The sequence below is a fragment of the Phoca vitulina genome, unplaced genomic scaffold (genome assembly GCF_004348235.1).
Source record: "Phoca vitulina isolate PV1807 unplaced genomic scaffold, GSC_HSeal_1.0 scaffold14, whole genome shotgun sequence".
Lineage (NCBI taxonomy): Eukaryota > Metazoa > Chordata > Mammalia > Carnivora > Phocidae > Phoca > Phoca vitulina.
Genome location: NW_022589717.1, coordinates 45,574,681 through 45,592,043, shown reverse-complemented (window position 1 = coordinate 45,592,043; position 17,363 = coordinate 45,574,681).

Sequence of the window (17,363 nt, the reverse complement as noted above, 5' to 3'; positions counted from 1 at the left end):
AGAAATACTCCACATTAATTTAATTTTATTTACTTAAAACATATTATTGTAGCTTGTTAATAGTAATGGTAACTCCTACTGAGTGGACAGAATGAGCACTACCATAAGTGCTTTGTAAGTATTATCTCATTCAATCCTCATAAGAACCCTATGAAATAAGTTATTTATGATGATCACTGTTACCTATAAACAAAAACACAGAGACTCAAGAGACTTACAGAAGCCCCATTTACTTGTTCATTTTTCTTTTCTTAGTTGTTTGAGAACTCTAGCAAAGAAGAGGTTCACTTATGAGACCCGGAACCCATCACCAGAAATCCAAACCCTCTGCAACAGTGACTGAGGATACGACAATAAACAAAACAAAGTGGCTACCCTTACTGAGCTGACATCATAAAGGAGATAAGAAACAATACAGATAAAAAATTAAAGGCAAAAATCTTAGGTACACTCAAAACATAATGTCAAGTACTCATGAAATTTATCACTTAACATAACATATAACATATAACATAAACAAATACAAATACCCTCTCACTTGTATGCCTCTTAAATCCTATTTCAAAACAAACAAAATGTATTTGCCTTTCAAAACTCTGCTTGTGGTACCCCACAGACTTACTGGCTTCATGATTTTTCTTGCTAGGATCCCTTGCTAAGACACAACACACACGCCTGCATGTTGCTCCCATCACATTTGCTGTTCTTAGGGAAGTGTATTTTGATATCCTTAAGTTGACATTGAGATCATTGATGGCCATATTGTGCACTGGGCAGTGCCTGGCACACAGTATGCATTCAATTCGCCTCCTAAAACAGGAAGAGTGGTAAAAATAGCAAAGACTATCATTAAGCCAAGTACTTCTTAAATATTTGTTTGCACCAGGGACCCAGTGACAAGCTATGTCATCTTTCTTTAGCTTGGTTTAGGAGATGACTACCTCCTGGGCCAAATCAGCTACTGACTTATAAATAGTTGTATTGGAACACAGACTCACACGTTCATTTATTTATTGTCTTTGGCTGTTTTCATACTGCAACAAAGTTGAGTAGTTGCAACACAGACTGGGCCACAAAGCCAAACACATTTCCATACTGACATTTCATAGAAAAAGTTTGCTGACCCCGTTTTAGAGTAAAACAAAGAAGAAATGATTCATTTATTTCACTCCTGTTTTGCCTTGGAGGACCAGTTACAGACTTATCACGACAGATTATACAAAACTTCAATACACTTGCTTGAATAATCCTGGATCTGAATCCTTAGGCTTTCTGCCAACTCATTTATAATTATTTCAATGATAATAATATTAAAAAAATAAAAATAAATTATATTGCAATGTCATTACACTTAATTCACATTCAAAGACGTTAAGCAACTCAGAAGTTACTTATTTTTTTGGACACATGACTGACAAATTTTATGCCGATATTTTATTTTTATTATAAAATACCTGGCCCATGAGAATATTGGGAAAAAGAAAATTTTTGAGAACACTTTTTTTTTTAAATTTTATTTATTTATTTGACAGAGAGAGACACAGTGAGAGAGGGAACACAAGCAGGGGGAGAGGGAGAGGGAGAAGCAGGCCTCCCCCCTAGCAGGGAGCCCGATGTGGGGCTCGATCCCAGGACCCTGGGATCATGACCTGAGCCGAAGGCAGACGCTTAACGACTGAGCCACCCAGGTGCCCCTTGAGAACACTTTTAAAGTCAATGTATATTGTGTATTTGACTCAATTTAACAACAGCCAACAACAAATACTTGAATGGCTTTGATATTTAAAACATAATATAGCTAGATTAATGAGCAAATTAAAGTCTTAACTAGTGGGAATACTGACTTAGTCTTAAAATAATTCTTATAAACTGCTCATTTTTCACTACACTCTCAGATATATATTTATAACTTTACAGAATCCATCCATATGCTTGTGATTGTAATAAACATAAAACCAAACACATAAACACCCACTCATACATTTGCAAATAAATTTACAGTGACTGAAAATTAAACTAAGTATAATTATATGAGCAGTTAACCAACCACTAGACATTGTATAATTATATATATAATTATATGAATATGCATTATAAAATAGTTTAAATTATATATAATTTACAGATATATGTCTATTTTACTGATTATAGATATATATGTATCTATACAAATGCAGAATTGCCTAGAAGATTCCAACCTTTTACTAAGTCAAGACATACTTCAGAGGAAAGAATGCAGTAAGGAGCAGAGAAACAGTGTATGAATTAATATTTTAATTTTTTTAATTTTTAATACCTTTAAAATTATAGTCATCAAATTGAAACTGCATCACATAACAGGGCATACTGAAACTTCAGATTATGTATATTGAATGCTATACCAAATCTCTTGACAAATGGTACTTTTAAAAAATATTAGTTTCAATGTGGAATCTAAAACCGTATCAACAAACTTTTTGTATTTTGTTACATTAAAATCCATTGGTCTCTCTTGCTTGTGAAAGCCTTTTTTACCATGTATGATTTTCTAACATAATGCATTGGTCATTTGGAAAATACTGGTTTGGTATATTATTCATATATTCCAAATGTTGACAGATTTCATTATACGATATCAAAAACTCCCATTTTTCAAAATCACCACTCTTCTCAACAGAAGAGTGTTAGGTACAAATAAGATGTCAAACTCACAGTGGCAAATCCAATTTTTCCAAAATCTGATTTTCTTTAAAAGCTCAAATTCTACAATTGGCAACAAATACTGTAAGTTATTACCTTGACATGACAGACTCACTTCATTCATTTTCAAGAAAATCTACTATACAGCTAAATCAGAAAAATCATAGTTTGTCATTCATTTAAGTTAGATTGCATTCTATGAAAACAACTGCACAAGTGCCCTTCCTTGAAACAAATATTGTCTTTCATTATGCAAAAAAAATGCAATATGCATACTTCCTCTTTTGTCATACAGAATATGGAAAAGGCCTGTACTTGAGGTCAAAATACATTAAAATATAATTTGAACTGCTTCATCATAGCCATTTTTCAGTGAAACTGGCATTATTTTTACTGTGAGTGCATGGTGGTCAAGAATACAATGATTAGCATAGTTGATGCCATTACCTTGATTCATGATAAGGAGCTATTTATTGCTCTTGTGGTATTTTATAAATGTCAATGCGATGGAGAAAGCAAACAACATCTTAGTTTTTAAGAAAATATTTTTGTGGCAAAATCATCTTAGTTTCTCATGAAAATAATTTTGACCTCATGGATTTGTTTTGTCTCAGGATCCTCACTGTTCCACACACTACACTTAAGGACAACTGCTTAAGAGGATTTAAAGCACTGAGTATATTGCATGCATATTAATAAATATTATGATGCATACATATATGTATTATTTTGATGCTTTGAGAAAATAAAATGCTAATTCATTTGGAAGTCTGACTTGATTGGAAAGCCGCTAACTACATTTTATTTCTTAATTAGCAAATATAAAAATGAAATATGTTGTCATGTAGTGGACCTTGGCATTCATTTTAAATATTATAAATTGTTTGTCTTATTTAAAAAAATCCAGGATGAGGGAATCTGTTGTTTGCTTGCTACAATGATTTCATCCTTGCTTCTCAAAATAGGTTCCATGTACTAAAATTATTGGAATCATTTAGGTTATAAACTAAAAATGGCAAGCCCTACTTCAGGGCTACTAATGAAATAATGCATTTTACCCAGATAACCAAGTGATTCACATGCACATTCAAATTTGAGAAGTCATGTGGTAAGCTACTCTGTGACAGAGAGAAAAAAAAAATTAAATCCTCTCCAATTCATTCATTCATTCACCCATCTATCCTAAGAATAACTATTCTGTGACTCTCTCCTGTGGTAGGCACTCCAATTGACTTTAAATATATTACTATGAACAAAATTTAGCCCTTTTCCTTAAGTGGAAATGACCAGAAAGCAAGCATTTTCAATAAGTAGTATAGAAAAGTGCTTTTTCTATATGGGAGAGCAGAGAATCTCTCACAACAACCTCTACATAGAAAAGATACACTTTGTTTATTATCAAGCTAATAACCCCAACCTAATTCTTTCCAGGGTAAGACATTTAATAAACAAGTAAAATGTCACTGGACATAAGGGAAAGTAAAATAATAATACTCAGCTAAGTACCATCATGCAACTATGTTAATAACAATCTTCTCCCCCACATATTGTTCAGGAGAATTGAGCAGTGTATTCTGGAATCACAGCTCAGTTTTACAGAATTTAAGACATAAAGCATTTATAAGCAGGCTTTTGTGAAAATCATGATTCTTTTCTTTGTAGCTTTTACTTAGAAATATCCCTAAGTTGTAAAAGACAGCCAGAGACCAAGTAGGAAATTATAGGTTCAGACAATATTCACTATACAAACATTTCTTATTGTGACTGTAGTTGCCATTTGACAGAAGCAACCTATTTAATAGAGAAAACTGGCAATCCGCTATATAGTTGCTGAGATTTCCAAAGCGCTTGATGTGACAGCATCCAAAGTCACCCTTTTAAACCACAGCGAATACTGAAAAAACTTGCCACTTACAACCCAAAGTACCTAACATAGAAGACTAAATAATATTATTAACTCACATCTGCTGGATACTAACAAATCACTACATCTCAACACTGTTTTAGTCTTCTTTTTTATAAAACAAGTTGCCTAGGTGGGCAGCTTCATCTCTAACAATGAAGAAATACCCCACCTCCTTCCCTCCCTCCTTTACTTCCCTCCCCCTTTACTCTCAATCTTTCTCACTCTTTCTCTCTCTCCTTTCATAGGCAAACCTAAACCAGTAACATTCTAAGTGCATAATCTTTCCCCTACCTCACCCTGACAAAGAAAGCAGTCAAAGTAATCTTCTTTAAGGTTTTCTGGTAATGAGTTCTCTGGTGAAATTATAACCATTTCTAGCTATCTCAGACTTTTAGGCAAAGGCAGCAGGATACAAGAAAGGCCTGAACTCTGGAGTAGCCTGACAGAGATATCTTTCCATTAACTGATTTTTATATTGACTAAAACCAAACTGATCCATCAGGCCTATATCAAGAAGATTCAGGTATAAAGTATGCGGTGCCTATAAAATGCAGGGCAGCAATAGAAGCAGAGACAGAAGCAGATAAGGCAAATTTAGAGAGTGAAAATGAAATAGTATTCTTAAATCTCTAGAGCAGGAAACGGGTGTTTCCCTCTGCTTGCCAGTTGTTTCATAATAGTGGGGAAACTAAAGAAAATTGAATCCCTAAAGCTGCTGTGGGGTTATTGAGTTGCTGGTACAAATGAAATTTTTTATGTAGAAAGATGAGGAGCATTGTTCTAATTTCATGAGGTGTGGCTGTATAGCTAATAAGAGTTTCTTATATTTCTTTTTATATATATCCATATATGTAAATTCCAATAACCTGTAGTTCTCTGTTCCTTTCAAACTGAAAGCCAAGCTAAAGTAAAAATAACCAAGAGGAGCCAATTAAGTTTGTCCCTTACGAAACTGGATAGGAACCGTGTTTTCCAAATAAAACTGCCATAGCCCTCCACACTTCCCTTTATGCTGTAGTAAATACAATATATGAAGAGGAGGGGAAAGGCCTGAGCATTATTTCCTTTGAAAGCAAAATCATAATCACTTTAATAATAGAAAAGGTTTTCTTTTAATTTAAGTTAGGCCTGTGCATAGCAAATTCTATTAAGCAACAATTTAACCAAACCCTTTTCTGCAGGTGTCCATCTGGTCTGTGACCTGCAAATAATGGTTCTCAAATGTCCTGGATCCTTAGAGTCACCCAATATGCTCAAGTGTAAAGAGTTCTGAACTCCACTGAGTACTGAGTTATACTCAATACTCAAGAGATTTTGGTTCTCTGGGTTTGGGATGGGCCTAGGACTCTTCATTTTAATAAGCCTCCAAGATTATGATGCCATAAGTGATCGAGGGGACACTTTATTGAAACATCATACTGAGTTATTTCAGGTTCATCTTTATCAAAATAAAAAGGGAATCTAGGGTTTGAGCTATATAGTGTGGAAATTTTGTATCCGTGAGAAGATGATTTGCAATGTGCTGGCTGGTAACAGAAAAGACAATTATAGCTTTGCACTCTTCTAAATAATTCCCTACTTTTTAACATATGGACTCAATATGCCATTAAACAACTTGCTAGCTTGGGGCAATTCAATATGTTTTGAAGAAACATCCTCTGCAGCAGCGCTCTTTAGTGGTACATGTCTGCAATATGCAGCAATGGTGTCTTCCTGTTATGCCAAGCTGCTGAGAGCAGGCTGCTAGCAAATGTGTTACTTTCTAGTGATACATGTTTCCCTCTTCTATCCTGAGGTAGTCTGGTCTTTGAAAATATGCATAAAAATGTTAAGATCCTCTTTCTTAGGGAACTCTATGGGTGTGTGTGTGCGCGTGCATGCAAGTGTGTGTATGTAAAAATATGTACTATAAATAATTCAGATGTAGTACTGATTGTATGAAATGCTCTTATTTTTTGCAAATTAGTCCTCCTTAATGCTAATATTAATTAAAACATTTTTCTCAAGGAGTTTCCTTCCTCATTTTATTAAAAAAGAAGAAGAAGAAAGGGCGCCTGGGTGGCTCAGTTGGTTAAGTGGCTGCCTTTGGCTGGGGTCATGATCCCAGGGTGCTGGGGTCATGATCCCAGGGTACTGGGATCCTGCCCCACGTCGGGCTCCCTGCTCAGTGGAGAGACTGCTTCTCCCTCTCCCTCTGCCTGCCACTCTGCCTACTTGTGCTCTCTCTATATCCTCTGTTAAATAAATAAATAAAATCTTTTAAAAAATAAATAAAAATAAATAAATTAAAAAAGAAGAAGAAAACAGTTGGGGGCAACTGGGTGGCTTTGTCGTTTAAGCATCTGCCTTTGATCTCAGGGTCCTGGGATCAAGCCCAGATCATCGGGCTCCCTGCTCACCAGGGAGTCTGCTTCTCCCTCTCCCTCTGCCCCTCCTCCCCCCACTCATGCTCTCTCTCGCATGCTCTCTCTCTCTCAAATAAATAAAATCTTTTTTTTTAAAAAAGACACAGTAGTCTGTGTTGTCACAGAAGTCTGTTTTGCTGACTAAATTCCCCCCTTGCCCCATTTTTAACATGAGCTTTATCGCCATTAATATTTGAAGCATAAAACAGAAAATAAAAGTCTGGCGACCATCCCACAGAAAAATCTATAAATTGACCAATAAAACTGAGGATGACTCCAGCTACAAAATGTCATTAAACATTTGAGGAGAAGGATCATAGATAAGAATCATTTACTAACTGTAAATTCTAATTGTCAAAGTTAAGGATAGTAAATGAAAATGGTTATTAAATAAGCTTTCAAACTATCCATCAGAACTCAACAAGTTTTGGTAGCTGAGAAATGCTGAAGCTTTGGCTATTAAGTTTTTGGCTACCAGTCATGATACTGTAGTCAGGTACTCTTGAGAGTTAGGACAGCAAGAAAAATGCCCTGACCTGACACCAAGGAACTCACAGAGAGAGAAGATGGTAAGCCACATGAAGTATTCAGCATGAGCAAAGCTCAGAGGTAGAGCTTCTCAGGGATTGAGGTCAGTTAGGATTCTTGCATACATGCAAAGAAGCATCAGTTTATTTAATCATTGGAGGAATTAATTGACCAATGTTGGGTATCTTCGCTAAGGAGGAACGGTGCTCTGGATTGATCAGGTTAAGGGTACTTTTGGTTACTGAACTAGTGAGGGAATCATAGCATCTCCAAGGTATGCCAGTATATAAAATGTCTTTGAGATTATCTGATAGGACAGAAACATCAGATAGGGCTGCCATAACTCTTGTTTTTACATTGTTACAGTTGATTTAGATTAGACAATGAAATCATCCACTGGGTCAGTTCTAACTCATGTGTGTTTTTCACTAGGTTCTATTATTATGGCTTTAGATCATAATAAATTTTATTTCCATTATTCTCCATTTTGCTTATAAAACCTTCATAGATTTAGAAGGGATAAGTTACCTAGAGATAGAATTAGTTTATGTCTTTTTTCACCTAACCCATATTTGCTTAACAACAGCTTATTTTATTACTTAGAGAAATTGCCTTAAAATTTTTTTTCCAGAAAAAATTTTCTCTCTGTTTTCTAGGATATGAGCATCTAAAAAAATACATTTTTGGTTATGCAATGGTTCAGTAATTTTTGGTTATCTGTTCATTCACAGTGGGGTGCTGTATTCAATGCAGTATAAAATGTAATAACAATATAATAACAGCAACATATCAACATGCTTTGATATCAAGGATTTTAATCAAGAGAAGAAAGAAACTATATAGAAGGAATAGTGGATTGTGTGTGCATATGTGTGTGTCATGTAGGTGTTTGTATCCAAATGCCTCTTTGCTTTTTATTCCTTCTACACAACTTCTGTACAGCTTTGATTGATAAGGGCAGTTTTTCTAAGCAAATACTAGGTACATTTTTTTAATATCAGGTTAAAAGAAAAGGAGATCAGAGCAAAACTAATATACACAGACTACTTTTTTATTTATTGTCTAGAATAGATCAACAAAATGAGGTTTAATTTGTCCCAGTATCCCAGACTCCTGAGCCAAATCTCAAAGAAGGGAGAGAGACATGAAGATTCAGATTGGATACTGATATGTTCTGACATCTTAAGTTAGGTCTACTGTTTAATATAAGAATGTAGTCAGTAGAGACTCTAGTGAGTAGAGATTCATAGATTATGAATACATCAATTTAGTAGACATATTATGAAATGCTCTTAAAATGTACTGTAATAGTGTTTAGTTGATTTTTCCCCAAAGAATTACTATCAAACATTTTAAGGTATAATCTAATGGGTTGTTTTTCTTTCTTTTTTTTTTTTTTTTAAGATTTTATTTATTTATTTGACAAAGAGAAAGAGAGAGAGTACAAGCAGGGGAAGCGTCAGGGAGAGGGAGAAGCAGGCTCCCTGCTGAGCAGAGAGCCCGAGGACGGGCTTAATCCCAGAACCCTGGGATCATGACCTGAGCCGAAGGCAGATGCTCAACTAACTGAGCCACCCAGGTGCCCTGTTTTTCTTTTTTAGAGATGTCATTTAGATATCTAATAATGATGCTTACATATCTTTGTTTTTCCATGCTATGCAAAACTCCTCCCACAAATTAACTTTATGCAAAATGCTTAAATTACACTTTCTACTGTTGGAGAAACCCTCTGTGACAGAGAAGAATAAAAAGTTCATTAATACATATGTTAATTTTACTTTTCCCAACAACTTAACTCTCCATTATTCTAGTGAACAATAAAACCATCCTACTGAAAGTGGGGTAACTCTACAGTTAAGATTCAGTTCTAGATGATTACATGTAAAAATATAAGGCACGTAGCTTCCAATCATAGAAATGTCTTTCCTTGGGCTTCTTCATTATAGGTATATAACTGATGTGCAAAAGAGATTACATTACATTAATTTATTTAATATTTGCAAATTAGTTTTGGAGACAATGCAAAATAAGAGTAGAATAAATATACTTAGGTTACAAAACTCTTAAAAGGCTTTTAGTATCTGCAGCTTCTAATATGTTCTAATATGCAAGTTCAGTTTCACTTATCAAATGTGTGAGGAATTATCAACAACCTGTAGATCGTGAATTCACATGAAAGAGACTGCTTTTGATTTGTTTTGTGGGTCAAGGGCATGCAGTTTCATTACTGGGAAACCTAATTTATGCCCTCCCATATTATATTCACTTCCATGTGGTGGTCAGGAATACATAAGAGCTTGAGCTGCTGTAATATTAGTACTGCCTGATTCATAAATTACTATGGTAGGTAAATTCAGGGCAGGCATTTATGAATTTCAGTTTCACAAGAATTACCACTACTGATAACATAAAGGGACTCCAGACTTCCCTTTAGTACTTTTAATTTGAATGCCAAGTCGACTGGAGGCAAATGTGTCCAGTGATATTTTCTTATTATCCTCAAGACATCTTTTTATTACTCCTATTCCTTAACCTATATGGGTTTTAATAAAGTGAAGTGATAACAGCCACCCAGTGTACTACAATACAGCTCAGTTAGGGCTGGTTCTTTGTGGCATTTTACTAATAGCAATACCAGGTCATTTCATATCATTAGCTTTCTAATAAAACTACTTTTTAGTTGAGAAGTAGGTCAGAGGAAGGCTATTAAAAGGCAGAAGAGGGGCGCCTGGGTGGCTCAGTCGTTAAGCGTCTGCCATCGGCTCAGGTCATGATCCCTGGGTCCTGGGATCGAGCCCCACATCAGGATCCCTGCTCCGCGGGAAGCCTGTTTCTCCCTCTCCCACTCCCCCTACTTGTGTTCCCTCTCTTGCTGCGTCTCTCTCTGTCAAATAAATAAATAAAATCTTTGAAAAGAAGAAGAAGAAAAAGAAGAAAAAAAAAAAGGCAGAAGAAAGAAGAGATAAAAACATGAAAAGGTCTGTGAATATCCTAGAAACTACTGAACTGCACACTTTACGTGGGTCAATTGTATAGTACCTGAACTATATCTCAATAAAACTGTTGGAAAAAAAACAAAACAAAATATAAAAGGGGCAGAAGAGACTACAGTGGGCAAGAGGAACTTGTAGAGCCATGATAATTTAGGTAAATGGTTAATGTGAATAGCTCAAGCTCAATTTATGTTGTTTTCATCCAAGTTTTTAACTATATGGACTACAATAAGTATAATCACCTATAAAATATATATTTCATATATCACTGCTTTAATTTTTCACTTCTCTAATATTTAGAGTTATTTATATAGAGTAGGTATAGCATAAAATGAACAAGTATTAGTTGTTACAAATATATTTTATAGATCTATGAGAAGAATGATAAAGATAAGAAAACCAGGCAGATATATTTTTTTTTCTTTTCCCTTTTTCAGTCAGAGAGCTCCTTTGGTTCACAATTACATTCTTCCATTCATGATTGTATTTTTTCCTAAATATTTCCAAAGTATTTTCAAAGATCTATTATTTTATTGATTTATTCATTATTTTTAAGTGAGTAGGAAGGAAATAAAAACATATAATTCAGTTAAAATATAGTTAGAAATTAAAAATGTGAATTAAATAAAACTATTCTAAATGTTTTAATCTAAGGAATGAAAAGTAATATCAAGAATTTGTCATTTTACTATTTTGTGTTTTACCTTGCCCAGTATTTTTTACTTTTTTGTGTTTTGTTTTGGTTTTCTGTTTTGTTTTGTTTGTTTTTTCTTTTCTGTAACAATCTTAACTGATAAATCAGTTAAATAAGACTGGAATTATTGTATTTGTTTAAAGATACCCTTCAGAAATCAATATCTTTATAGTTAGGATCACTGGCAATGGCAATAGGAAAAGTCTGGATCTGGATTGAAAATCACTTCTCCTAATTACTAGTGACCTTAGAAACTCCTGACATGTCCACAGTTTAGTTTAGTTTGCATTGGTCCTGTATATTTTTCACAGTGGACTGGAGCAGAGACAATCCTTGGAAATTCTATAGTAACCCTGCAGAACAAAGAAGGGGCCTCAAAATTTTAAAGTTATTATTAAGTAGCCTTGCTTTAGTGTGTACGACACTTTAGATTAAATTGAAAATCCAGGCTTAAAAATTCATTTAAACTTTTCCGGTGTTTGGGGAATGCTAAAACATTTTATTACTTATAATCTTTTTCTAGAGTTCATAAATGCTTTAACATTCATGGGTCTTCTTCCTGAAAAAAAATTATTATGTTTTTATTCCTTAAGTAGGGTCACTAAATGTCTGGGAAAATACAAAGCTTGAATGAATTAAAACATAAAATTTTCCTGACTAGATACTGAAATATATGCCTTGGAGAATATGGAAACTGTCAATGAAACCCTTTTGTCCTATAATCATATTTAAACCATTTCAAGTTTTAACTCAAAATCAAGGAATTAGCCTGAATTATATTAAAGGGCTATTGTGGGTACTGCAAGGTAGAATATGAGTTAACAGAGGAAAGAGTTCCAACCTATGACTGAACTGGGTGGTTGCAACCATAAATCTGTATCTTTATTTTGTGACTTCTTTTGTCCTGGTCCATCATCAAGCTCCATATTAGTAGATAATTTATAAATGTAACCAACTGTTTACAAGGTGGTTTGGTGGAAGTACACATGTCTTATAATGCATATTCATTAAGAGTTGACTAAAAATGGATCAAGATAAGTATTCCACAATGGTCTAGTTAGAGTTATCTTGTTATAAGTAGAAGAAAATTTTAAAGTAAGCTCTTTTAAAAGAATGTTACTTTGGAAATGGTTTATAATCTTAAATATTCCCATAATCGTGTACTTGATAAAAATGTAATACAATTAACACTGCAGAGGACATACAATGTCTGTAGTTACTGGCATTATTATGCCACTTTAAATAGAATCAAAGTGATTAGCTGGCATTAGGATAAACTGTTCCAAATACCATGAAATGTAGAAAGTATCAGCTTTGCAACTTAGTTACTTCCATTTCAGGAATCAAAACCAACTAGTCTATCAAGCATTTAAAGGAAAAAAAGGTACAGTGTGATTTTCTTTCAAGATAATTAGAAGTTACTGACAGATTAAAATAGATTGGTACTAACACCAACTAGGGATCAAGAGATATGGCCTGAAAGTGACATTTGAACTAGTCCTTGCTGAATGTATAATAATTTGACAATGAAAGGTATTTCTGGTTGAGGGAAAAGAAAATGGCACCATTGTAGGGCATCAAAAAATATGATTAGGAATCTGGAAGCAAAAATGTTTTCAATTCTAATTTCAGCAATGGCAGACTAAGTAGTTCTTGTTACCTCCTAAAGATAATAATTTTAAAATTGGACAGAATGTAATTTTAAAAAGATTACTGAAAAAGGCAGTGAGAAATTATAAAACCAATGTCCTAGAAGAAAAAAAAAAAAAAAGAATAGAAAAAAAAAAAAAAAAAAAGCCCAGGGAGCTCTTTCTAAAAGTTTGGCTAAGATGTTGGGAGGCTGAACAAGTCTTTTGCCAACTTTACAGAACTGGCAAGACAAAAGTTGACATTCATAACCTGCCAAAGAGGAGAGATCCTGGCAAACTCTACAGGCTTCAGGCTTAGAACACAAAAGATTAAACCAAAAGGAAAAGTTTAAACCTGAAGTAAATCAGACTTCACATGAACTGAAGCCAGCTTTGAATTATCACAGTCTTCATTTGAAGTAAGATAATCTGGATTTGCCTGTGTCTTTATCACAGCAATCTTTAGAAATAAACTAAAATCCTCTCTAGAGGAAGATAATATCCAGTGTATAGTAACACTCATGTTGGAGCAATGGGCCAAATACTCTTTCCTTTCACATATGCTGCATATTCTATATCTAATACAAAGATAGGTGGATGGATGGATAGATAAATGGCCATCTGGATGAACATGATAGACAGATATAGATAAAAGCTGGACATAATTGCTCAAATTATTGCAAATAATAGTGTGGGGGAAGAAAGATCCTTAGAGATTTTACTCATGTAATTTTTACATGTATGGTGTGAGTATGCAGTATATGTGAAAGGAAAGAGTATTCTCTTTATAGCTTTGCTCATTTTTTTTCTGGGCCACCATACTCTACCTATAAGGTATCAAGTGAAGATAAGCAAACATGGACTATAGGCTTCATGGCATCAGTTGTTCATTGCTCAAACACGTGTAGACTTGTGAAAGCTGGAGAGAATGATCATTCTGACAAGTGTACTCAGAACATGATTCCCTGATTCTGGTTTCCAGAGATTTTAGAATGTGTAGTCATTCCTTATTTTATCTCCATACCATAAAATGTTTCCTTCTTCACTATAATTTTTATAATTAACCAAAAATTATTATTTAAGAAGCATAAAAATCTTATTATTGGAAAACAGAATTGGGATCATAAAATTTAGAATTAATTTACACGTTCCATTTTATATCCTCTATTCACTTATAGCTCATAGATTTAAGCACTATTCAGTTTATTTGCAGTGTTGGCACATATATCTTATTTTAAATTTAAAATTTCTTTCCTTAGGACCATATATTGGGATTTTTTCATCTTGTCTGTGCCATCCTCCCTGTGCCATCCTACATAGTACACAGACTTCACATTATCTTTTCACATTATCTTTTCATCTACCTGCTCTTTTATGGACTACGACAAACTTAACCACATTACTAAACCATTATAAGGAGCAAAAACAATGTTAGGAAATAAAGCAAACATATATTAATATAAGTAATAGTACTATATTAGGTAAGCTAGGATAGTTAGGATGACCATATAATTTTAAATTGGAATAATTTTGAAAGTGAAAGGGACTTTTAAAAATACTCTAAAAATATATAATAAATATTTGTTATTGGTTGAAATAACAGTTTTATTATATTATTGGACTTATAAAATAGCTTGAACTCATAACCATTTAAAAAGAAAAATTATTTCTGAAAAAAATATTTATTTCAAAATGGATCATAGACCTAAATGTAAAATACAAAATCATAAAATCCCGAAAAGATAACATAGCCATCACCATACTCAAGGTCATGTAGGTTTTCCCCTATGTTTTGTAATAAGCTGGACTTATAACTGAAAACTTCTCCTCTGCAAAATACAATGTCACAAAGGACAATGCCAAAAGAATGAGAAGATAAGCCACAGACTGAGAGAAAATATTTGCAAAGATATATCTGATAAAGTACTGTTACCCAAAATATGCAACTAACACTTAAAATTTAACAATAGGAAAACAAACAACCCAATTGAAAAATAAGCCAAAGACTTTAACAGGTACCTCACCAAAGAAGATATGCAGATGACAAATAAGCATATGAAATGATACTCCACATCATATGTCATTAGAGAAATGAAAATTAACAACAATGAAATAGCATTACACAATCATTAGACTGGCCAAAATATGAAACACCAGCAACATCAAATGTTGGTAACAATGTGGACCAACAGGAACTCTCATTCATTTCTGGTGGGAATGCAAGATGGTATAACCCCTTTGAAAGACAGTTTTGCAGTACCTTAATAAAACACTCCTTGGTATTTACCCAAAGTTACGGAAAATACGCCTATACAAAAACCTGTACGCAGCTGTTTATAGCAGTTTTATTCATAATTACCAAAAACGTGTAAGCAACCAAGATGTCCTTCAATAGGTGACTGGATGAACAGACCCTGGTGTGCCATACGATGTAATATTATTCAGCACTAAAAAAGAAATGAGCTATCAAGCCATGAAAAGACATGGAACGCCTTAAAGACATATTACCATGTGAAATAAATCAATCTGAAAATGTATATACTGTATGATTTCAACTATGATATGACATTCTAGAAAAGGTGAAACTATGGAGAGAATAAGAACATCATTGGTTTCTAGGGGTTGGGCATGGGGGAGAAATGAATAAGCACAACACGGGATTTTTAGGACAGTGAAAATACTCTGTATGATACTATTATGAGGAATACATACCATTATAACATGCCAAGTCTGTAGAATGTACAACCAAGAGTGAACTGTCATGCAATCTATGGACATTGAATGATGACAATGTGTCAATGCAGGTTCATCAATTGTAACAAATGTACCACACCAATAGGGAAATTGATAATGGGAGAGATTAGGGAGGTGGTATATGGGAAATCTCTGTCTCTTTTTCTCAGTTTTCTACCAACCTAAAATTACTCTTCAAAAATGAAGTCTTGGGACAGCTGGGTGGCTCAGTCAGTTAAGCATCTCCCTTCAGCTCAGGTCATGATCACAGGGTCCAGGGATCAAGTCCGACATCCAGCTCCTTGCTTAGCGGGAAGCCTGCTTCTCCCTCTGCCTGACGCTCCCCCTGCTTGTACTCTCTTTCTCTCTGACAAATAAATAAATAAAACCTTAAAAAAAAAAAGGTTTTAAAAACAAGCAAACAAACAAAAGACAGAATTTTTTAATGGACATTTGAGCATGTAATAATAGAAGCAAAATTATTATTTTTTGATTCAGATATCCAAATACTTTCTTAAAAAATATTTTACTTATTTACTTGAGAGAGAGAAAAAGCACAGAGCGAGAGGGAGAAGCAGACTCCCTGCTGAGCAGGGAGCCAGACTCGGGAATCAAACCAAGGATCCCCAAGACCATGACCTGAGCTGAGACACCCAGGCGCTCCACAGATAGCCACATACTTTATTCAATTCTTAACTATATTAATCTCTAATACTGTGTAACTGTTATTTTTCTAAGAATCATATTTCCCCTGTCCTTTCTGTAGTTAATTTTTCATAAAATTTTATAATTTTCAAAATTCTATTTTTAGGGAACTCAATAATATTAATGCCTCTTTCAACTGACTCTTCTTTGTAGGTGTCAATATTTTAAATTGAATAATGCTTTCACTTAAGATGCTGACCAACAAACAATGAGGACTCATAGGACATTCAGGTAAATGAAGAAAGTCTCCATTCTGTTTTGTTTTGTTCTGATTTTTAAAAAATTTTTTATTTAAATTCAATTAGCCAACATGCAGTACATAATTAATTTCAGATGTAGTGTTCAATAATTTATCAGTTGCTATAACACCTGGTGTTCATCACATCATGTGCTGTTTTGTCTTTAATAACTTAAATGTCAAATATTTCAGCCCACTGTTTTTTACAGGCACGTTCTTTTTTTTCCATTAAAAAAATATTTATGCAAACAAGGGATGCCTGGGTGCCTCAGTTGGTTAATGGTCTGCCTTCGGCTCAAGTCATGATCCCAGGGTCATGGGATGGAGTCCCACATCGGGCTCCTTGCTCAGCGGGGAGCCTGCTTCTCCCTCTGACTGCCACTCCCCCTAAGGTAATGCTGGCCTCATAGAATGAGTCTGGGAGCTTTCCTTCACTTTCTATTTTTTGAAACAGCTTCAGTAGAATAGGTATTATTTCTTCTTTGAATGTTTGGTAGAATTCCCCAGGGAATCCATCAGGCCTTGGACTCCTGTTTTGGGGAGGTTTTTAATCACTGCTTCAATCTCGTTACTGGTATTCAGGTTGTCAGTTTCTTCCTGTTTCAGTCTTGGCAGCTTACAGGTTTCCAGGAAGGCATCCATTTCATCTAGATTGCTCAGTTAATTGGCATACAGTTGTTGATAATAATTTCTAATAATAGCTTCTATTTCCTTGGTGTTAGACGTGATCTCTCCCTTTTCATTCATAATTTTATTAATTTGGGTCCTTTCTCTTTTCTTTTGGGTAAGTCCAGCCAGTGGTTTATCGATCTTATTAATTCTTTCAAATAACCAACTTCTAGTTTCATTGATCT